The sequence below is a fragment of the Lactuca virosa genome, chromosome 4 (assembly GCF_052849685.1).
Source record: "Lactuca virosa cultivar CGN04683 chromosome 4, Lactuca_virosa_CGN04683_v6, whole genome shotgun sequence".
Taxonomy (NCBI): Eukaryota; Viridiplantae; Streptophyta; class Magnoliopsida; order Asterales; family Asteraceae; genus Lactuca; species Lactuca virosa.
This window is the reverse complement of record NC_136429.1, coordinates 251850451-251874618: the sequence shown is the minus strand read 5'-3', so window position 1 is coordinate 251874618 and position 24168 is coordinate 251850451.

The following is a 24168-nucleotide window of genomic DNA, read 5'->3' as shown; positions in this document are numbered from 1 at the left end:
GCTTGATGGAGCGGCGTGCACTCTCTCAGGCATTTTATGGGACACTCTGACATTTTGAAATAAAATTGTAACGGATATGGGTTTGAAAACAAATCGTATTTGGATTATGTGGTAGATGGAAATGTGTTTTGGTTAATTTAAAAAGAAAAATTTCTTTTGAAAAATTGGGTTGTTACAAAACACATGAGTAACTTGATGTTATAAAACACATTGTTGTGTATGATTCAATGAGTAAATAGTACACGCATATAAGTTGAAGTTTATCTGTTCCTTTTATCTTACGAGGTTAAAAGAAATATCTTGGGCCCCTCGATGATTTGGTTTGACTTATGTGTCGGGCCCGGTCAGGACTATGTTGATGTGTTCAATTAAGTTCTATGCCAGAAGAATCGGAAATCGGGAAACAAACTGCTGGACAATAAGTATGACTATGTTCCATGTATTTGTCCACATGATATCTTGAGAATGGAGGATTATACGATCCCTTATCTAAAGGGCGTGTCAGAGTATTAGACTTATCCAAGTGGGAGACTCTTGGGTTAGGTGTCTAATCCATATCTATATTTGGTATGTACTTGATCCGATAGTAGCATGATCCTTTTGGGTTGCCTTCACCAAAGGAACTTGAGTGGATGAATTATGGAGAAAGTGGTTAATTACGATTTATTAATATATTATAGGAATACTATATTAAAAGAGAAATCATATTATTTGATTAATATTGGTCAGGAATTAATTTAGAATTAATTTTGTGGTCAAAAGAGATTAATTGAATTAAGGGGACTGATATTGTAATTATTAGATGATTGCAATATGGGTATAGGATCCCTAAGGATAGGGGTGGAAAAAATCTTATGGGTAGCCCATAAGGATTTCGTCCAAGGCTAGTGTTGTGGAAGGATCCTATGGGCTGCTTAGGGCTTAAGCAACCATATTAGGTATTTGACTGAAACCCTAATTCTTCAGCTATATAAAGACCCCTTGGGCATCTAATTTTCGGCCACTTGAACCCTAAGGATCTTAGAGCCGATTTTAGTATCCCTCCTCCTCTCTCTCTCATATTCTCCAACTTTCTTCTTGGTGTTTGTCATCTATTAGAGGTATTACACTTGTGATACTAAAGCTTTCAAAGGTTGAAGATCAAGCTACAATTGAAAGGTAACATCCTAACTTAGTTTTAGTTATGATTTTTGATTTTATGTATGCTAGATTAGGGTTTACAAGCTTTAGATGATTATTGCATGTACAATTAGAAAAACTAGATCCAAAAGCATTAGGGTTTGCATGTGCACCATAGGATTGTTGTTTTTGCCCAAAACCCCACACCCTATGCATCAGTATTGCCCCTAACCCTGAGATTGATGCATCACAATACACTACCAAATCATCCAGCCCCTCCGGTAGCACTAGGATCGGGGCCTCGCATAACTTCTGCTTCAGGGCCTCAAAGAACGATTGCTGGTCCGGTCCCCACCGGAAAGTCACATTCTTCTTGGTCAAACGGGTCAAAGGCACGACGATCTTGGAGAAATCCTGGATGAATCTCCGATAATCTCCCGCTAAACTCAAGAAGCTACGGATCTCAGATACGTTCTTCGGTACTTCCTACCTCATCACTACCTCAGCCTTGGCTGGGTCCACCGAAACACCCTCCTGGTTGATGATGTGCCCCAAAACTGCACCTCTCCTAGACAAAAATCACACTTTGAGAACTTGGCATAAAGCCTTTCCGTTCTCAGTGTCTCTAATACCTCCCTCAGATGCTGCTCATGTTGTTCCTTGGTCTTAGAATAGACCTGGATATCATCAATAAAAACGATCACTGACCGATCCAGCATCGATCTACACACCCTGTTCATGAGATCCATGAACGCTGCTGGGAATTGGTGAGCCTAAATGGCATCACCACAAACTCATAGCGCCCATACCGACTCCTGAAAGCTGTCTTCGGTATATCCTCATCCTGAATCCTCATCTGATGGTACCACGACCAAAGATCAATCTTGGAAAACCAAGACACACCCTGCAGCTGATCGAACAAATCATCGATCCTCGGTAGTGGATAATGGTTTTTCACCGTTAGTTTGTTCAGGTCTCGATAATCAATACACATTCTGTGTGACCCGTCCTCCCTTTTCACGAACAGAATCAGTGCTCCCCACGGGGAACTGCTCAGACGGATAAACCCTCGGTCTAGCAGCTCCTGAAGCTGCGTAGATAGCTCCTGCATCTCGGGCGGAGTCAGTCGGTACGGTGCCTTGGCTATCAAAGCGGCACCCAACACTAAATCAATGTGAAACTCCACTCGCCTCTCCGGAGGCACTCCAGGTAACTCCTCGGGAAAGACATCCCGGAACTCCTATACGACCGGTACACTACCCGAATCCGTCGTGGTCTCAACCCTCGTATCCGAGATATATGCCAGCAATCTTAAACAACACTGCTGAAGAAGTGTCCTAGCCCTCGCAGCTAAACAAAGGGTTGGCCCCTTCGAGGCCCTCTCTCCATGAATAACCAGTTCTCCCCCACTTGGGGTTCGAACCCTCACTAACTGGCGCTCGCAATCGATCATGGCCCCATTGGCCCCCAACAAGTCCATCCCGACGATCACCTTCAGCCCACGCAACGGTATCGGGTCTAGATCAACCCGAAACATCTCCCCGAGCACATTCAGGACCCAGTCGCGGTACACCCTCGTAGCACTCATAGTGCGGTCGTCCACAATCTCAACCTCAAGCGGGGAACCCAAAGTCCCCGTCACATCACGTAACTTCTTGCTAAGCGCAACGGATACAAACGATCGGGTAGCCCCCAAATCGAATAGAACGTGAACTGACATACCATTGACCAAAAAGGTCCCTATCCATGAGCGCACACACACACACACACACACACACATATATATATATATATATATATATATATATATATATATATATATATATATATATATATATATATATATATATATATATATATATATATATATATATATATATATATATATATATATATATAAGCAATACAAATCAAAATCAAGCAGTAAAGATATAACATGTACCAGCCACGACGTCTGGCGCTGCTCGAGCCTCCTCGGTAGTCAACTGAAATGCGTGGCTCTTCACCGCTGGAGCATCCGCCTTAGCAGGGCGGCCATCTATAATCCTCAGTGTGGCAGGCGTAGACACCACCACTACTCCTCCCCCTCCCTGCAACCTCGGACAATTGGCCCGTTTGTGGCCAGTCTGGTTATAGTGAAAACAAATCAAGCCCTTCTTGGGGCAGTCCCTGATCACGTGGCTCGACTGGCCACATGCGTAACATCCTGAGCCTGCCGTCCAATAAGCCCCACTGTGCGGTTTACCGCACTTGGAACACCGGCCATGGCCCTGCTGGCCCCTACTGAAAGAATCCGAGTTCTTAGGCTTTTTAGTTTGACCTACTGCTGGCTGTGCCTACTCAGGCTTCCGCTTGGTGCGGAAGTCCAACTCCATCTCCCGCTCATGGGCCTTCTCCACCATCTCATTCAGGGTTTTTCACCCTTTAAAACTCACAAACTCTCGGATATCATCCCTCAGCATGGAATGATACCTCGTCCTCCTGATATCCTCGTTCGTAGCATATCGTGGGATCAACAGTGCTCGTTCCCGAAATTTGCTGGTGATCTCCGCCACAGTCTCAGTGGTCTGTTGGAGCTCATGAAACTCCCTCACTAGCCGTTGTACCACGATAGGTGGTGAAAAATCCAAATCGAATCATCTGACAAATTCAGCCCACGTCATCTCAGCCACACCGTCTTCCCCCACCTGGCTAGTCACCTCTCCCCACCAGTCCCGGGCTCGATCCCTTAGCATACATGAAGCAAAACCCACATTTTCCACATCAGGGTAAGAACTTGTGCGCTGGGCGTTCTCTATGTCCGCTACCCAGCGTCGGCTAACTATGGGATCCATGACCCCAAAGAACTCTGGAGCCCCACACGCCTTGAACTCCCGGAACGAGGGAGTTCGAGCCCCGACCTGGCCCGCAGAAATCTTAACTCTGAATGCCCTAAGCCTCTCCTCCATAATCTCCATCATCCCTTCCTTGTCCGTCCTAAACATCACTGGGGTAGCGTCAAGGATTCCCCTCGTAACCTCGGCTGCAATGAGCTCGTGTAGCCTCTCATCAATAGGCTCGGTACCGTCGCCCGACCCAGATCCATATCCGGATCCTGATCCTCCTGCTCCAAATCGTGTCATCACCATACTTAACTGCAATATCATAAACCATAATGATAAGGATGTCCAAAAAGGAGATCCTCCCACACCGGTCCTCCTCAGAACTTCCAGATCTAACATCAGTTCGGGTACAGTCCTGGGATTTCAGTAGTACGGGCCCAATACTACCTTCCACACCTACCTGTACCTTCCCCACGGTTCTACCTGATAACTCGAATTCGTCCCAGAACAAAACATATCTCGCAGGCTACCGCATAGCTCAAATCCTAGGCTATCCTAAGATTTTCCTCATCCATAACAAACAATAACTCAATCATAACAGGTTGCCTTTATGCATGCAAATTATACACAGAAAAGGATCAAATAGACTTTCGAATAATAGATTCCACCCTAGGACCACAACCAAACAATGAACAGGAAATAAGGCCAAATTAATCATTGTAAGGCTATAAGCTCCTAACCGTATACAATTTTAGAAGCATACACATAGCAAAATCATCCGACTATCATAATCCAAATATCATTATAACATGGCCAACATATTGGGGAAATACTTACTTGGCTCGGCCGATCACACGCATTGCACTATCCTCTTTTCCATTTTAAGAAGTTCTGAACTTATATTTTTGAAAACAATTTACCATGTATTTAGTTTGAGTCTTGACACACCCGAGAGTGTGTCCAAATCCCTCAAACCAAGGCTCTAATACCAACTTATAACAACCCAAATTTTCAAATACATTTTTCATTTTTAATTAACCAAACATTCCCATAAAATATGAAGTAACATTGTCCATTGTTTCCAAAATTCATAACATTAACATTTTATTCCAAACATCAGAGTGCCCCATCAAATCAAATACCGGAGAGTGCATGTCTCGCCATCAAGCCTTGCCCTTGCCCTTAGGCTGAGAAGTGCCTGAAACAAATCAACAAACTATAAGCTAATGCTTAGTGAGTTCCCCAGAGCATACCCCACACAATCCACATAATCACATAATCCATATTACCTATAAAAGCTACATAAACCATATAAGCCATGCATAGAACATATAAGGATGTCGTGGGTTCCCCCAAGGGTCTTACTCCAGGATGTCATTGGCACCCCACATGGTCTTACACGTAAGTGCTATGGGCTCCCCCATGGTCTTTAATAGGAAATCCATGGTCTCTCCACATGGTCTTACATCCAAGTGTCATCAGCTCTCCCATGGTCTTTAATAGGAAAGCCATGGGCTCTCCAAATGGTCTTACATCCAATTTCCATGGGCTCTCCCATGGTCTTCCATACATGCATACCACATATACAACTAGCATACCTCCTAGCACATAACCAGCTAACATGCCACATAACACTACTTCAGCTAGTGTATCATATACCATCAAATGGGCCGGCCTTAGTGCCTTCGACCCATTGGTACCACTCAAGAATGCTGGACTGATAAGATAGGATCCGATAAGTCCCAACGCATAGCTGCAACTCAACTGCCTATAACCATCAAGTGATTAACTTTTCAAAATCCTGAAATACCATAAATACCCTCAAAGTCAAACTTAGTCAACCCTGGTCAAAGTCCAAGTCAACAGTCAAGGTCAACAGTCCATGTTGACCCCAACTCGTCGAGTGCATCTAGCAACTCGTGGAGTTCCTTTAGAGTCAAGAAAACTAGGACAAACCCTTGCCAACTCACCGAGTTGTCTCATCGAATCATCGAGTTCACTCAATATCCAGTAGACGGGGAAACCTGATCCAACTCATCAAGTTGCCAGGGCAACTCTTCGAGTCCCCCCTGTTTGCTTATTCTGATGATACGTTGATTGCAGCGACTCCAGGGCTTAGATCTGAAACCACTCCGAAAGCTCTAAAGCCCTTAACAAAGGTTGGAAAGCTCAAAAGCTTAGCCATGTGGTTCAACACTATAGGGATCTGGAATCCCTCCTTTCCAGAAGAGGTTCTAATCTTCAAAATGTTTCAAAGATGGAGGCTTTATGGACATGCATGTCCGATGCATGTCTTGAAGTCAAAATGGCCAAAAAGGGGAAAATATACTCTTAAAATCCATGCATGGCATCCTTGCTTGACCCAAAGCTAGATGTAGCCCACCATGGGACCATTTTACCCTGGAGATTCAAAAAGTTGCAAACTTTATGAACCCCATGCATGCAATCAACAAGAATGATAGGAAATGAAGATTAAACTCAAGATCTAGCCATATTCTAAGATAAAAATGGAATTTTGAAGACTTACAATAGTCCACATGATGGTCAAACTCAAGAGCGAGGGCTTTGTTTGGTGGATCTTCTCCTTCTTCTCACTATCTCCTTCTTCTTAAGATCCAAAAGTCATTCCAGCTCATAATAAGAGAGGAAATGGTAATCAGGGTTTAACACAGACGTTCTTAGGGTGTGGAGGCTGATGGAAGGTCAACCTCAAGGCTTTTAAGGAGATTGTATAGGGTGCAAACCCTAAAATTAGGGTTTTCCTTTACAGCGCCTTCTCGTCGAGTTGGGCCTTCCAACTCGTCGAGTAGGTCTAGATCCCGTGTCCCACAAATGAACTCTACTCGACGAGTTGGAGGTCCCCAACTCGTCGAGTTCCAGTCTAAAACCCTAAGATTTTGAAAAGAAATTGATACATGAAACGAGCGTTATAATTCCATCAAAAGCGTGTATCATAGTATCCATAACAATAAAAATCTGAGTAAACATCCCAGGCTGAACATCATGGTGTGTGTAATGCAGTCATCCCAATCCCTTCCCTTTGCTACCAGAAGTACCTGAAACCAAAACTGAAAATTGTAAGCACAAAGCTTAGTGAGCTTCCCCAAACTACAACATACACTACACATAAATACATATTGGGCCCCCGCCCGTCCTCGATCCCCACCCGACATCAGCCCCCCCGCCTAGCATCAGGCCCCATCTGGCATCGAGCCCCGCTCGGTATACATATATGTTCATTCCAGGCCTCGCTTGTCACTAGGCCTCGTCCGCTTTACACAGACAATCAATATCACATAATCATGCTAACACATAAAGAATTCATAAACACAGTACTATATATTCCAGTCCTAAGGCCTCGCCTATCATGAGCCCCGCCCCTGCTCTGCTAATGATGAGATATGGAACCCCGTCCACACTCAGCTAGCGATGAGATATGGGACCCCGCCCATACTCACCTCCCTACCCATACACATATAAGTATCACACATACATCAAGTATAACCAAACATGCACATAGTCATCGGGTACCAGTCGACATCGAACCGTAGTCCGGAAACACACATACCTAAACATTCATCGCATACTACCCGACATCGGACCTTAATCCGAAAAACATACATATAACCGTTCATCGGGCTCCGCCCGAAATCGGACCTTACTCCGGAAAGCATACAATCATAAATATATGCGGGTCGGCATTCGTGCCTTCGACCCGTTCAACCAGGAAGAAACTCACCTCAAATGTTGAAGCTTACTGTAAAAAATCCTTGGTTGCAGCCCTGCTGACTCCCCGAGTTATTAATACCAAAATGTCACCCAATTAGCAATTAGGTTCCAAACCATGTTCCATAATCCTTACTTGGGGTGAAATGACCGTTTCACCCCTGGCCCAACAAGATTCACAACCAAGCCCCAAAACTATCAAATCCATAAAAATCCATCAATGGCCCAATTTTCCAAATTGGGCCCAAACCCTTACTTGGGCCTTTCTCTAAAGCCCATTTACTTTTCTGAACCAACGATTTTCCGATGGCCCAAAGGTCCAAGCCCATTGGGCCCAATCAAGGACTAACTACAATGGGCCCACTAAGGCCAAATTCATTATCCAAGGCTCATTAGGGCTAGCCCAGCAAAGCAAGCCCAAGCACAAGTCCATTACTCTAAAATCCTTAGTCCATTATGAGCCCAAACCAAAGAATAAGTCCAATACCAAGCTAGCCAACAACCAAAGAGCCCAAAACTTGCACAGGTGATGCTCACATCGTGAGCACCTTATGATCACGTCGTGAGGTCATGACTTTGGCCCCGAAACTTCCTCGCACACGCTCTCACATCGTGAGGCCTTATTCCTCACTTCGCGAGTCCATATCTGACCAAAAATGAGCATTAAGCTCCTAATCCATTAAGCCTTAGCATGAGACAGTCTAGAGGGTGTTCCTTGACCCCAAGGACCAAAACAATCGAAGCTTTTCAGTCACATATGTGCAATACATGACTTAAAACCAACTTAAGTCAAAATGAAGAAGAAAGGGCCAAGACTCAAACTTGGAGTCCAAAACCATGACCAAAGTCTAGATCTAGAACTTATAGGACTTAAGGTACCAACATAATCCATAAAGTTTCCAAATTTATGGATTCCATGCATGCTAACCAACATTACAAACCATAAAATGCATGTAAACTTAGATCTAGAAAGCAAGGAAAGGAAAGGAAAGGCATGAGCTTGAGGACTTATAAAGGTCCAAAAGCTCCTCAACTAGCTGATGATGAAGCCAAGATGCTAATAAACGCACCACCAATGATCTTGTTCTTCCTCAAAGGGCTTCAAATCTTCAAAATCTCTTGAATAACACCAAGAATGACCAAGGACTTGAATGGGGGCTAAGATTAGGGTTTCTAGAGGTCTAGGGAGTGAAAGCGGCCGAGGAGAAGCAACCATAATTATCTCCTACCTTGAAATACCCGAAAATTAGGGTTTTGGTGCATTAAGTGCTCGTCACATCGTTAGAACTTCATGCTCACGTCGTGAGCCTTAAATGACCATGGTAAACAAGTCAACGATCACTCACCCGAACTACTCCAACTTCAAACGGCCATAACTTCTTCATTTCAACTCCGTTTTTGATGTTCTTTATATCCACAGAAAGCTGGCGAGAAGCTCTACACATCTATCAAATTATCCTCACCTCAAAACCTTCTAAACGAAAATCCAAAATTCATGAAGAGGTCGAACTGCCACTTTATCGATCACCTCAATTACATTATCCGTACCTAAATGGGTCTAGATCTCTCTTTTCCAAAGGTCCTAAGCCTTATGATAACCTATCTTCAGGCCGCAGTCCCGAATTAGGAATTCGTAACATGGCGTTATAACTCTCCCCCACTTAAATTTGATTTCGTCCTAGAAATCACTCCTTACGAACACCCATATCCAAACAAGCGATCTGAGGAACACCGCCGATGATTTTGCGCTTAAGGCAGTCTTCTCAAGGCCACCGAAACTTAAACCAAACTCCCATCCCGAAGAAATCAAATCTCAAACTTTCGCAAAACCACTTCCGCCTTCCCAAGATCTGGATTCTGTAATGGTCTGTCTCCCTGACAGACCGCCTCCACATGTCCATCTGCAGGACAATTATACTTGACAGAAGGCACAGATAATCCTTCGAGTAGAAGATTCATCCCTGCAATGGTTGGACTCATACAAGAGCTGTACAGCATGGCCAAATCAATTACTCTAAGATTATTTAGTCCAACTGTAAGTAACTTAGTACCTTCGATCAGTAAGCTACTCTACAGACAAGAATATTCTCATCACTACTTTTTCCGGAAAATCATGCTGCCCCTTATCCACTTTCGAAAAGTATCTGCCAACTATCTGGAATACCGGATTCCCACCCAGCTGCTGATTAACACATAAAATTCACAACATACTATAATAAAATTCATTATACAATAATTCACATATTCAAAGAAGTCAAACCCAAACTCTACCACCACCAATCACCTGTGCCACCGTAGCAACCTTCATTCCTTCCAAATCAGATATGTACACAAAATCATTGATTAACAAATTAAATACTATGTTCATAATTTAATAAACTAATTGATTCATTTATTCAGAGTTTAATGCAAAATAGTTATACAACATAAACAGTAAATATATTAACAGGAAAATTAACACAAACATTAATACATGAACCGTTCATATTTTAACATAAAATTCATTAAAAATGTTCAACTTAATATAGTATATGCACAATTTAGATAGAAAACTTACAACTTAATACAGTCAATTCACTGTTTAAAACACGAAAATCACAAATTAATACACAAACTTCACAACTTAATATAGTTAATTCACAGTTTAAATAGAAAATTCACAGCTTAATGTAGTCAATTTATAGTTTAAAACACAAAAATATCAGCTTAATGCATAAAATTCACAACTTAATACAATATATTCACAGTTTAATACAAAAAAGTATAAATTCACATCCATATTATCAAGTTAAAACTCTTACTACAGTCAATTCACAATTTAATACATTAAATTCTCAGCTTAATATAATGAATTCATAGTTTAAAACACAAAATTCACATGTTAATATAGTCGATTCATATTTTAAATAGAAATTTCACAGCTTAGTGCATTCAAAATACAGTCTAAAACACAAGAATCATAGCTTAATGCACAAAATTCATAGCTTAATACAATAGATTTATAGTTTAGTACAAAAAACTTATGAATTCACAACCATATTATCAAATTAAAACTCTTAATACAGTCAAGTCAAAATTTAATACACAAAATTTACAACATAAAAAAATCATGCATTTGTAGGTTAAAACTTATAAAAACCATGCTTTCACAACTTAAGACTTTTAAAAACCCATGAATTCACAGCTTAAATCTTATATTTTCTTATTAATAACAGTTAAAACTAACATTAAAATAACTAAATAATAAACAAAACATTAAAACATCACAATCACAACATAAAAAAGATAAATTAACATTTTTCTTTTGAAAAAACACTAACATAAGAACGCACATTATAAACTAAATTCACTATATAAAAACCATAAAGCATAAGCTATAAATATCAATTTTAGCAAATATTATAACAGATAAGAAAACAAACTTCGATTCACAACTTAATAGCAATAGATTCACAACTTAATATTTTCTACAAATATTATAATAAATAAGAAAACAAAATTGGATTCATAACTTAATAATAGTGGATTCATAACTTAATAACAGTGAATTCACAACTTAATAGTTGTTAAAACAAATATTAACAATAGTAAGAAACAAAAGAGAAATTAAAACATAAAATTCACAACTTAACAGAAGAAAAAACAATCAAATCAAAAATCAACATACCTGATGCAGATCTGGTGGTGTTAAACAGAAGAACAGGGAGAAAGAGATGGAGGTTAGTTGGTGGTAATTCACTGAAGCCACGAGGTAGCAACGGTAGTGGACGTTAACGAAGATATCAGATCTGGTCAACCATTCTCGTTGGAACTTTTTGATTTGGAGGAATATGTAACATTCGATTCCGGTTACTTCTTCTTTGGTCCTTTAAGTTTGAGAAACTTTGCAAAAATGGTCCATCGTACGTTGGGCGTACGTTTGGTATGCTTAGCGTACATGAGTGTTTTGGAGTCGGGGCATTTAACCACGTACGCTGGGCGTACATGGTGTACATGGGGCATACGTCTGTCTTGGTCAAACCCTAATTTTTATGGTTTGAACCCTATTTAAACATCATTATGGCCTTTGGACCTCTACCCTCATCGACCTCCATTGTTCATTACGTCCCATTGAAACCATAGTTAATCCTTTGAGTATTTTTGAGCATTGGAAGTGATTTTGTGGCATTTTTGTCTGTATTTAAGAAGAAGGAACTTGGAGACCAAGCATTTGTTGTGGTTAAGCTTTTAGATCCAGAGTCTTAATAAATTTTGGGAGCTAGAGAAGGTATAAAGTTCTTACCTTGATGATTCATTATGGTAGTTTGAGTTTAGGGTTGTTTATGAGCTTTATTTGGTCCTATAGGTTCTCTTTGTGATTGAGCAACTCCACGAGTTAGGTATGTTAGATATCAGCCTCTTTGTTCTCTTGATGGATAAAAATGTCATCTTGATGGTTGATATGAGTCCATGCATGAATTTGAGTCCTTAATATGGGCTTTAATGGATAAAAATGGATGTTGCGTTCCATTAAGACATGCTAAGGGTTAAAGTTGCCAACTTTATGTATTAAATACCTAAAATGGACTAGATATGGAAGTTGGACCCTATGGAAAAATGGATTAAGCACTAAATCGCTTAAGGCGGCAAGCAACCCAATACGCTGAGCGTACCAGGGTGTACATAGCGCGTCCTGGCAAGTGGTTGTGTACGCTGAGCGTACAACGCGTACGTCGAGCGTACGCCTCGTTTTGGCTCTTCATGCGCTTTTGGACATCGGTTGGGCTTTCAACTTTTGGGCCTTAGTTAGGTTTTGGGCCTTGGCCTGTTTAGAGTAGGTAGACCTCAGGATTCTGTTATTGGGCCTTATGTTGTATGACTTGGGTCTTTATAGACCTTGGGGGCCATTATGGGGTTATTAGGCCAAGTTTGGTTAGGCCCATTATGGGAAGGGTAAAATGGCCTTTTATCCTAGAAGTGTGGGTTGGGATTTTAGACCCACGGTTATGGTTTATGACCTAATTTTGATTAGGGTTATTCGTTTGTGTTAGTGTGGGATGTTCCAGTTCTGCAACCGAGCATCTAGTTGTTTACCAGCAGGTTAAGGTGAGTTTTTCTCACTGTATCAATGGGTCGAAGGCACCAAGGCTGGACTATTATTTGTCATATAGGATGCTAGCTATATTTATAATATTAGTATGAAAGACCAAGATTTGGCCCCTGTCAATTCTATGAAAGACCAGGATGTGGCCCTTGGCATCTGTATGAAAGACCAGGATCTGGCCCTTGACACCTGTATGGAAGACCGGGATTTGGCCCTCGACAGGAAATTACTTGTAAGACTATCATTTGGCCCATAACACTAACTTATTTATGTTTGGTATGTGGTACATAGGGAAACTCAATAAGCTTTTTCTTACAGTTTATATTTATGGTCAGGTACTTCCGGTACTAAGGGAAAGGGCCCGATGTGATGTCACAGCATTCTCCCCCTCACTATTTTCCGCACTTATTGATATTGTTACTCTAATGATTTGACATTGTTACTATGTAATGGTTTTTGGAACAATTTAATGACTGTAACTCTTGTTTTAAAATGAAAAATTTTATCATGGTTTTTGGGTTGTTACAAATTGGTATCAGAGCCTTGGTTTGAGGGTTTCGGGCACAATCTTAGGTGTGTTAGAACTCAAATTGAGGAAATGATAATCTTTTAAAAGGAAAAAGAAATTAAATTTTTGAAAAAGTTTCTTTTTAAGTAAAAAGGAGAATTCAATGCGTGAAATCAGCCAAGCTCAAGTAAGTGTTTCCCAAGTTACCCATACTTAGGTATTGTGATTAGTAGGCTTGATATTTGAACTGCATGCTAGATTATGGCTAAGGATACCTTCAGGAACCATATGATAGAACTACCTGATTTGTGTGATTACTTATAGCTCAATAGAACTTGATGCCATGTATTACTTGGAATTGATATCGGCTCGATTATTTGCTATGTGCATGCTTTCAAATTTGTATATGATTTGGATTGTATAGCCCTAGAATGATTGATTTAGCCCAATTTCCTGTTCCTTGTTTGGTTGTGGACTTAGGGTAGAATCTTCATTCAATAGTCTATGTGATCCTATTTTGTGTACAACTTGCATGCATAAGGCAACCAACAGGGTGGATTGAGGTTCTCAGTACTACGAGGGGTGAGAGTTGAGAGTTCCTGGAAGAGTCTAGGATATGTATGATGTATAGCATAAGATTTGTTTATGGTTGTAGTATGGTAATATAGTGGAATCAGGTTTGACCTTGAGGAAGGTACGGGTAGGTGTGGAAGGTAGTATTGGGCTCGTACTACTGGAAGCACATGACCTGTACCTGAGATAAGAATAGATATGGGGACTCTAAGGTTACATGTGTGTTGCAAGTTTCCCTTGAGTGTTTGCTGATTGTTTATATCATTATGTTTCAGTTTGAGGATGGTGGTCACTCGTTTGGGATTGGGTGGTACTGGTTCTGGCTCAGAAGCGATTGGTGAGAGGTTATGTGAGCTTATTGCAACCTAGGTTACTCGCAAAATTCTTGAGACTACCTCCGTGATTTTCGGTACAGTCAAGGAGGGGATTTTGTAGCTTATGGAGGAGCAGCTCAGGTCTTTTCAAGCCGAGATTATCGTGGGTCAGATTGGGGCGTGAACTCCCTCATTTCAGGAGTTCAAGGTATGTGGAGGACTTGAGTTCTTTAGGGTTAAGGACTCCATTACTAGCCATCACTGGATCGTTGACATATAGAATGCTCAACAGACGAATATTTGCCCTGAGGGGGGAAATGGTGGGATTCGTATCCTACTTACTGAGGGACAGAGCTCGGGACTGGTGGGAGGAGGTTACTTGAGCTGTAGGGACAACAGCGGTGGCTGTGATGACATGGGAGGACGTTGTTCAAAGGCTTCAGAGGGATTTTGCACCAATTATCGAGGTGAACCACTGGCGAGGGAGTTCCAGGACCTTCGCCATACTACAGAGACTGTGGCGGAGTTTACCGCCAAATTCAGGGGAGAGTATTGTTGGTCCCGCAGTATGATGTGCACAAAAGTACCTACTAATTTTAACTGTATTTCCTAACTAACTTAACTAACTAATTTGCACCTAGGCAGTGTACCTAGTCGAATTGTAGTGTAGTTTTAGTAAGTCAGGGTCGAACACAGGGAACAGTTTTAATTAGCTAAAATAATTACTCTAAATTAATCTAAAATCAAACAATAATTAGAAAGGTATTTATCTAATTTGTCAAGTTAGATGAACTTAATTTATTAACAACTATTCAACATTATAAAAACTCTTCTGTTAGTTCGAATCCACTTTCCCTCAATGGTTTAATTATTAATTATGCCAATTCTTGTTGGTTACCAATTAAGATATTATTAGCAATTCAATTCCAAATTAACTAATGTTGAATTAATTCATGTAGATCTATGCATAGTCACACATAATTAACTATTAAGTAGAATTGGAGCTATGTAAGATTGAGTTAACAAACACAATTATGTTCATAATATGAGTTCTCCAGCACAGCCAAGTTCAATACTTCAATTACCTATCTAAGATTGGTTTAATCTTAGTTCTAATAATCTAATGTTTACTAAATTACTAGGTATTCAAATTTATGTAGATTAATGGTTACTAACTACACAGAATAAGAGTTTAAAGCAATCTAGTATCAAAGTAAGCATGCTAGGTATAATCAATCAAACACAAGACATTAACCAACAAGAAAAGTCTAAGTTTTGATAAACAAACCATGAGTTCCAGCTTCATCTAGCTAACAGAAGCAACTAGATTTAGCTACTTATTCTAACAAGTAAACATAAACAAACCATAATAAAAAAACATTGTAAAGTACCACGACTTAGAAAGTAATTAGGAACATCTTCTTCTTCCTTGGTTTTTAAACCAACTTCCTGGCCTTCTAACCTTATGAATATCGACTTCTGGAAACCTTTTTTTTCGCCAACCTCCTAAATTCGTCGAGACCAAGGGAATTTATAGTTTTCATGTAATTACATTCCACGTCGTGGAATAAGGCTCCACGTCGTGGACCTGGATGAATCCTTATCGGGTAAGGATTTCGACTTCGTGCGTACTCATCTTCCAGATTTTTCCTTATCCACGCCGTGTAAGTGATATCCACGACGTGGATACAACTGTTTCCGTGGTTTTTCTTCTCTTTAAGCTTCCAAGCCTCGAAAGTTTCTTCTTTTTCCACTTTTAGTCCTTATTCTTCAAAATGACTTACTTTGGCTGTAAAATTCAATTGAATCTTATAAGTACCATTATTCCATGCAAATAACCAAAAATATGTATAAAAATGTATTCAACTAATGCCTAAAAGTATGTATAAATATGGCAATATCAAAATACCCCACACTTATGCTTTGCTTGCCCTCAAGCAAAACTAATTATTTTTAGTTCAAACCTTCATCACTAGCATTACACAGAACAGTCGATTTTAAACTCAGCCATTATACCAAGACGTCAATGCGCATATTTGTGTCTAAATCTCCTAATAACTCCCCAATTCTAAATTCTCACATTCTATATGAAACTTCTCCACTTAGTTTATATGATACTCATTTATGCAATGAGTACATTAGCTTTCCTGGATAGATTTCAGGTTTAGGTTGCAAAACATATTATGCCATATAAACTACCAGATTACCTGTTCATATCTCATGGGTTTTCACTAAGACTTGGGAAGCAACAAATATACTATAACATGTATTGGCTCAATTAAACATTTGAGCTCTCACTGGATCATCCCACGCAATCATTAACAACTAAAGTCTAAATTAATTATTACTAGATTCAAATTTTTAGATTATTATTTCAAATCCTATTTTTAAAAAATTTTCAAACAAAATATTTAAAATTTTGTAGCAATTTACTTTTTCAACCCCCAACCCCACACTTATTACATACAATGCCCTCATTGTATGCATAAAATAAATTAAAAACAAGAAAAGGGAGAAAGAAAAAAGAACAAACTCCCCTGGGGTAGTAGTGGCGAGATCAAGTTCTTCACGTGTGAGATAAGTTGTGCATCTTGAACTTGGACTTCTTCTAAAATGGAACTTGGATCTTTAACAAATGAGATATGCAAATATGCCTAAAAAAATTATGAATCGAGTCTTCAATCTTCAACAAATATGGTGTAGAAAAGTCTCCAAAGCATAAAAGACCAATGTGGGAAAGCATACGACACATGGAATGGTGTAGAAAAGATAATAAAAAATGGACTTCTGCATTCCATGTCGTGGTGTAGAATTACACGACGTGGCATCGATTAAATCCATTTTCTGAAATCGTGTATCGATCTGAATCCACGACGTGTAATTGGTGTCCACGTGGTGGAAACTGGGCATCACAGAAATCACTTTTCTTTAAATGATTGTAATGTGCACTTGTGTCTTAACATATTAAGACCCTTCTGAACTGCATATATCTTTACTCTTTCCTAACTCTCTTCTTTATCGATTAACCCCACAGTTATCTAAGATCGTGGGTCTCGACTCTCGATTCTAAATGACACGGCTAATCGTGTTAATGCTCTCATATCTCTAAGGTTTGTTATTCGTGTTTTTTCTCTTACCAATTCTGAAAATAACAACCAAAAGAAGTAGACAAGAAAGATAACAATTTAAATAGTCGTTACACAACCAAATTAAACTAAGTTCAAAAACAAAAAGAAATGCAAACCAAGCTCGGGTTGCCGCGATGTCACAGATTAATCCTGGTGGATCTGGCGGGCAGGGAGGTGGTACTCATCCCCAAAATCATGAAGGTGGTCAGGGACACCAGAAGGAGTGCTCTTATAAGGACTTCATGAACGCAAAACCCACATCTTTCGACGGAAAAGGAGGGGTTATTGCCCTGACTCAATGGTTCGAGAAAATCGAGTCCATTTTCGAAATCTGTTCCTGTTCTGAAGCCAACAGAGTAAAATTCGCAGCTTGCACTTTCACCAACAGAGCACTGACCTGGTGGAATGGTCGAGTCAAATCCCTAACCCTGCCAGTGGCGAATGCTATGGGTTGGGAAAGTTTAAAGGAACTCATGCTAGCTGAGTACTGCCCACGGGGCGAGATGCAGAAACTAGAGCACGAACTCTGGAACCTAAGGATGAAGGAATCCGACATTGCTGCCTACATTTCTAGGTTTGAAGACCTAGCACTTCTTTGCCCGGGAATGGTCACCCCGGAAAGCAAGAAGATAGAGAGATACATTTGGGGACTGACACAACCCACCAAAGGAAATGTCTTGGCTGCTAGGCCAAACACCTTTGACAGCGCTAAGTGTCTGGCGCAGACTCTCACAGATCACGGAGTTGATCTTGATATTGTGACGGCCGCTCCTGAGCCAGCAAAAGGGAGTGGTGAGAAAAGAAAGTTCTGGAAGCAGCGGAAGGGCCAGTCTTTGCAGGAGCCCTCAAAGAAACAGCAAACGGTGGCAGTCCACGCTGCTACTACTCCTGCTATTCAAGCACCTACCAGTAGATATGTTGGTACCCTTCCTCGGTGCGACAAGTGTAACTATCATCATAATCCCGGCCCATGCCGAGAAATGTCATGCAACAGCTGTGGCAAAAAGGGACACACATCTCGAGTTTGCAAAACACCAGTACAACCAACCAATCAGGCATCTGGAGCAGCCGTCGTTCAAGCCTGTTATGGTTGTGGAGAAGTCGGGCACTACAAGAGAAACTGCCCTAAGGCAACAACAATAGGTAGCACAGGGAGAGTACTAGCGATGGGGCAAGAGGAGGCAGTCACTGATCCCATAGTTGTTTCGGGTACGTTCCTCCTCGACAACTCTTATGCATGCATTCTTTTCGATTCTGGTGCGGAGAGAATTTTTATTAACCATGCATTCAAACATCTCCTCAAACATAAACCTCAACCACTAACTGAAACATTTACCGTCGAGATGGCTAACGGTGAGAAAGAGAGCACTAATGATATATACGTAGGCTGTACCCTTACCTTGAACGATCATTCTTTTCCTATCGACCTTATGCCAGTTTCCATAAAAAGCTTCGATGTCATCATCGGCATGGATTGGTTGAGCCCCAATCATGTTGATATCCTTTGTTACGAAAAAGCTATCCGTCTCAATCTTTCCTCTGATGAAACTCTCGTAATTTACGGCGATAAACTCAGTTCAAACCTTCGTATCATTTAGTACATTAAAGCCCAGACACTCCTGCGAAAGGAGTGTCATGCATTCCTAGCCCACATCGTTAACGAGAAGCAGGAAGTTAAAGACCTCGAGAGCATCCCCGAAGTCTGCAACTTTCCCGATGTTTTTCCTAAAGATCTCCCGGGAATCCCTCCCGAACGCCAAGTCGAGTTTCGTATCGACTTAGTCCCCTGAGCTACCCCCGTAGCTAAATCCCCATACCGATTAGCGCCAGTAGAAATACAGGAGTTATCCAGTCAGCTCAATGAGTTGCTCAGCAAAGGATTCATCAGACCGAGTTCCTCACCCTGGGGAGCCCCGATCTTATTTGTGAAAAAGAAGGATGGTTCCTTTCGGATGTGCATTGACTATCGCGAACTAAACAAGCTTATAGTCAAAAACCGTTACCCTCTTCCTCGAATCGACGACCTCTTCGATCAAATCCAGGGAGCCAATTACTTCTCCAAAATAGACCTAAGATCAGGGTACCATCAGTTGCGAGTTCACGAGAATGATGTGCCCAAGACAGCATTTCGGACTCGGTATGGTCACTACGAATTTGTAGTAATGCCCTTCGGTCTAACCAACGCACCGGCGGTATTCATGGACCTGATGAATCGGGTGTGCCGTTATTTCCTGGACAAGTTTGTAATCGTGTTCATCGACGATATACTTGTCTATTCCAGAAGTGAGGAGGATCATCGACAACACTTGAGATCGGTGCTGGAAACCTTAAGGACGGAGAGGCTGTACGCGAAATTCTCCAAGTGCGAATTCTGGATTCGAAAAGTAACCTTCCTAGGTCACGTGGTAAGCGAGGAAGGCATACACGTGGACCCCTCCAAAATCAAAGCGATAGAGAACTGGTCAGCACCGAAGACGCCCACAGAAATCCGTCAATTCTTGGGTCTCGCTGGCTACTATCGCAAATTTATCCAGAATTTCTCCAGAATTGCCAAACCCTTAACCACTCTGACTCAGAAAGGCGTACCCTTTTGTTGGAGTGAAAAGCAAGACACTGTGTTCCAAACATTGAAGCAGGCCCTATCCAGCACACCTATCTTGTCTCTTCCCGAGGGGACGGATGAATTCGTTGTCTACTGTGATGCATCCAATCAGGGCCTAGGCTGTGTGCTCATGCAACGGGGAAAAGTCATTGCTTATGCCTCAAGGCAGCTGAAAGTACACGAAGTCAACTGTGACAACCCGAAATTTCTAATCTATACAACCAATCACTTCAATAGAAGTCAGAACTGTTTCTGCTAACTTTCAAGCTTTTTTGGTGTCAGTTTGATTGTTTTAAAGTTAGTACTTCAAGAGATAACAGGAGAGAGGATACCTTAGGGTTTATTGTGCAACAATAAAGTCTCAAAACTCCAAGAGTTTGGAGTTTACGGGCTAAACATGGTGTTTACGGCCGTAAACCCCAAGGGGTATAAATATGGCACTTAGCCATTTTTATCACTTTTTCACACTTTCAAGAACTAGAACTCAAATCCTCTCAAGTATCATCCGATTTTCCTTCTTGATCTTCAACTTTGTAAGTGTTTCTTGCCCTAATTAGTTGATATCTTACTTAATCTAGTGATCTTACATGATTCCATCCATGAAATCATTCCATTTGTGTAGATCTTCAAGTGTTCTTAGTTTCACCAAGAACACCAAGAACACACACTAGTGTTCTTGGACTTGTAACACCCTTTCAAGCTTTCACATAGTAAGTACTCTTAACTTGGCTTGTTATAAGGCTTGTTACACTTCTTAATCATCTAGAAAACACAAAGAATCACAAGATCAAAGGTGTTTACGGTCCAAACATGTTCTTGGACCGTAAACCCTAATGAAGGGGCCATTGTGTGCCCTAGTCCCTTACCAAGCCTTGGATACTAGTCTAGATCACATCCTTGAAGTGTATAGGACCTTAAACATCGAAAACATCAAGGACCATTAGAGTTTACGACCGTAAACTCATGGAGAAATGGTCCATGGGCCGTAAACTCTACAAAAGGGTGAAATGTTGCCACAATCACTTCCTAAGGCTTAGACTTGAAGTAAGGATGCTTCATAATGACTTTTAGGACTTCAAAACACAAAATGGTAGAAGTACCATGGGTTTACGGCCAAAAACTCATGGGTTTACGACCGTAAACTCCATGAGAGTTGGTTCCAAAACCGTAAACTCATAAAGAGTTTACCCTTGGACCCTAAACTCAAAAGCGAAGCCCTACAACCCTTAGATGCAATCCTTAGTACTTATAACACTTAAATCAAGTGTTTTTCATGTCCTAGGGTGTCTTAACTTGTTTAATTAGTTGTTAAATGACTAATTGGATTCATATATGTGCTATTATATGTTAACTAGAATCCTTGTGTGTGTTCAAGTCTTCACCTGACACTTAGCATCCTATACCATCCGTTCATCCAAACCACTCACTACAGGTGAGTTCATACCCCCTTAATTAACATTTTAAATGTTTTTAAATGCTTTTATCGGGGGGATACAAGTTGATCTATTATAGTTATTATATCAATCACATGTGATTAATAACTACCAAACAAGTGGATTTCTTACTTTTCAAACTGTTTTTACAAAACTCTGTTACTTGTCAAATACTTTTACTAAACTCTTTTACATGTCAAATACTTTTATTAAACTATTTTAAACTTATATTCTGTTAATTGTGTATCTATATAGATATAGTTATATAAGTAGGATTGAAAAGACTTAGGACTGATAGCTCACCCTACCTCCTGTTCCTCGTTTGGTTGTAGACTTAGGGTATCGGCTGTCTGTCCGAAGGTCGTTTGAATCCTAGTTATATATTATGTATATGTATATAGATATAAAAGTTCCTTCTTTCTATTCAATACCTTTGGGTAGCAAAGGTATACAACATGTTCATACATACAAACCATACTACTAGTAAACTACAATAGGCGTAGTTTAGGAAGATACTAATACTATTACTAGAACAATGAAACATACAAGGAGTCAGTTCATACATACATACTAGACAGAGAAAGAACACACAATACAGCTAGTACACACTATACATTACAATACAGCTAGTACACACTATACATTACAATACAACTAGTACATACTATACATTATACTAGGGAACATACTATTGTGCAAAACAGAGAGAACATACATACATACTAGACAGAGAGAGAACATACAATACAGCTAGTACATACAATACATATACAAGTACATTACACAGTTATGTGAGCCACGTAACGGGGCATGGCATCACTTGTCATGGCTCATTTTGTATCCAGAATCTCCTTAAATGCGGAGCGTTGAGTTTGTGTATAGATCTATACTGGATTGACTATCCTACACCTTGTTGCTCGCTACAGCGGGACTTGCAAGTCTACGGGTGCCAAACGTCATTCCTTCTGACGTCTTACATCGTCGTGTTATTAGTCGGTAGTATGGTACAGGGCGATCACATAAATACTTTAAATGACAAATGGTTTAAGGTAGTTAGTACAGCAGTAGTTACTTAATACAATACTACAATACTATTTTATTTCCCCATTGCATTCACTTTGTGATCTTCACACAAAGAACTGTAATGCAAAAACTATATTTTTGGTTAATGATAGTCAGATTTGGGAAAATGCATACTCTTACAAGAGACACACATACAGTTACTTGATGCCTTGGTAGAAGGCTACTTTAGTAGAAAAACATAGGGTTTTCTAGAAGATTCAAACATTTTACAAATATTCACAAACTTTTACAAACTTACACATCACATACTTACGAACACTTTCATACAAATACAGACACTAAAATACTTATGATCTCACCAGCTTTAAAGCTGATACTCTCTTTCAAAATAACTTGTATCCTCAGGTCACTAGTAGACAGGTACCGGAGCCAGGTTTTGAGAAGATGGAGCTCGTTCAAGACTCATCTTTCATTTTGATTTATATTTTTGGTGTCTATAAACTTGACAGAACACACTTGTATTAAAATTATATTATTAATGCCATGGATGATGTTGTTGCTTGTTTACTACTATTCATTGTTGTGATGTTGTACATGACGTCCTCCACCCCCGAACGATTCTGTTGTTCCGGTTTTGGGGTGTGACAGATTGGTATCAGAGCATTGTTTATAGTGAATTGAGTATATCAACCCATAATAGATATACAGACTATAAATATAATGGGATTAAAATACTCTGACCAAGAGTTTATACTTTTAAATAATAAAATATTTAACTAAGTATACATGCCTGCATTCATACTAAAATCAGTGTCACTAGGACAAAACAAAAGTATTACGATTGTTGGGTAGCACAAGTAGACTTAGAGACATATGGTCAACCCTGGGAAGATATAGCCTGATCAACTATATTATCCGAGGAGTGACTAGCATGTACCTAAGTGTGGTTGTGAGGTTGCACCAAGTCTAAAAACTTACCAACAATACCACAACGAAAACATTAGAACAGAACATAAACCTAAAATACTATAGGAGTATTTTGTATTACTATATATTACTTATGTGCTTATACCCCCTTTTCTCGCATAGATATCATGGCTGGATTCCATCTTCCCGGATACCCGTACTATCCCAACCACGACAATGTTGGATGGCTCGGAGAAGAGCCGGAGAATGATCATCCCATCCCTTTGGATGATCCCTATGCTGAGGGTTTTTCTGATGGTTCTGACTCAAAACCTGAAGTCAACAACCTACCCCCAGCTGCTCAAGACCCAAACTCGAACCCTCGTCCAGCATTTCAAGGACTCACACCTTTGTGGGCCACAAACTTGAACAGATAGAGTCAGGAACAGGGTCAACACATGCCCTACAATGGAGACAGAAGCTTTTACAACCTCACCGAGGGAGGTTCAGCTGATCGTGTCCTGCCCATCATGTTCGGTAGGATTTCTCGGAATGCCGAGCAAGGTCGATCAACTATCGACCGAGTCGTGGAGATTAACGCCAACTCTGGCGTTAACACAGTCCGCATTCGTCAGCTAGAAGCTGCTCGTGAAAGGACTGAAGTCTACAATGCAGCCCTGCAAAAAGAACTTGCTGAAACCCAAGCCGAAGTCAGGGAACTTCGAGCTCAACAAGCAAGATCTGAAAGGTGCATGAGGGATATAGAACGCTTTCTGTCAGAGTCAAGAACTCACTCTAGTAGTTCTCGTCGCCGATAGAGTTTCCTCGACTTCTCTTTTGGATATAACTTAGTTTATGCAAAAACTCTAGTCTAATTTCCTATCTTTGTTAGAACTTGGACCTGTTAGGTCTTGATTAGGTCGTAGATCTG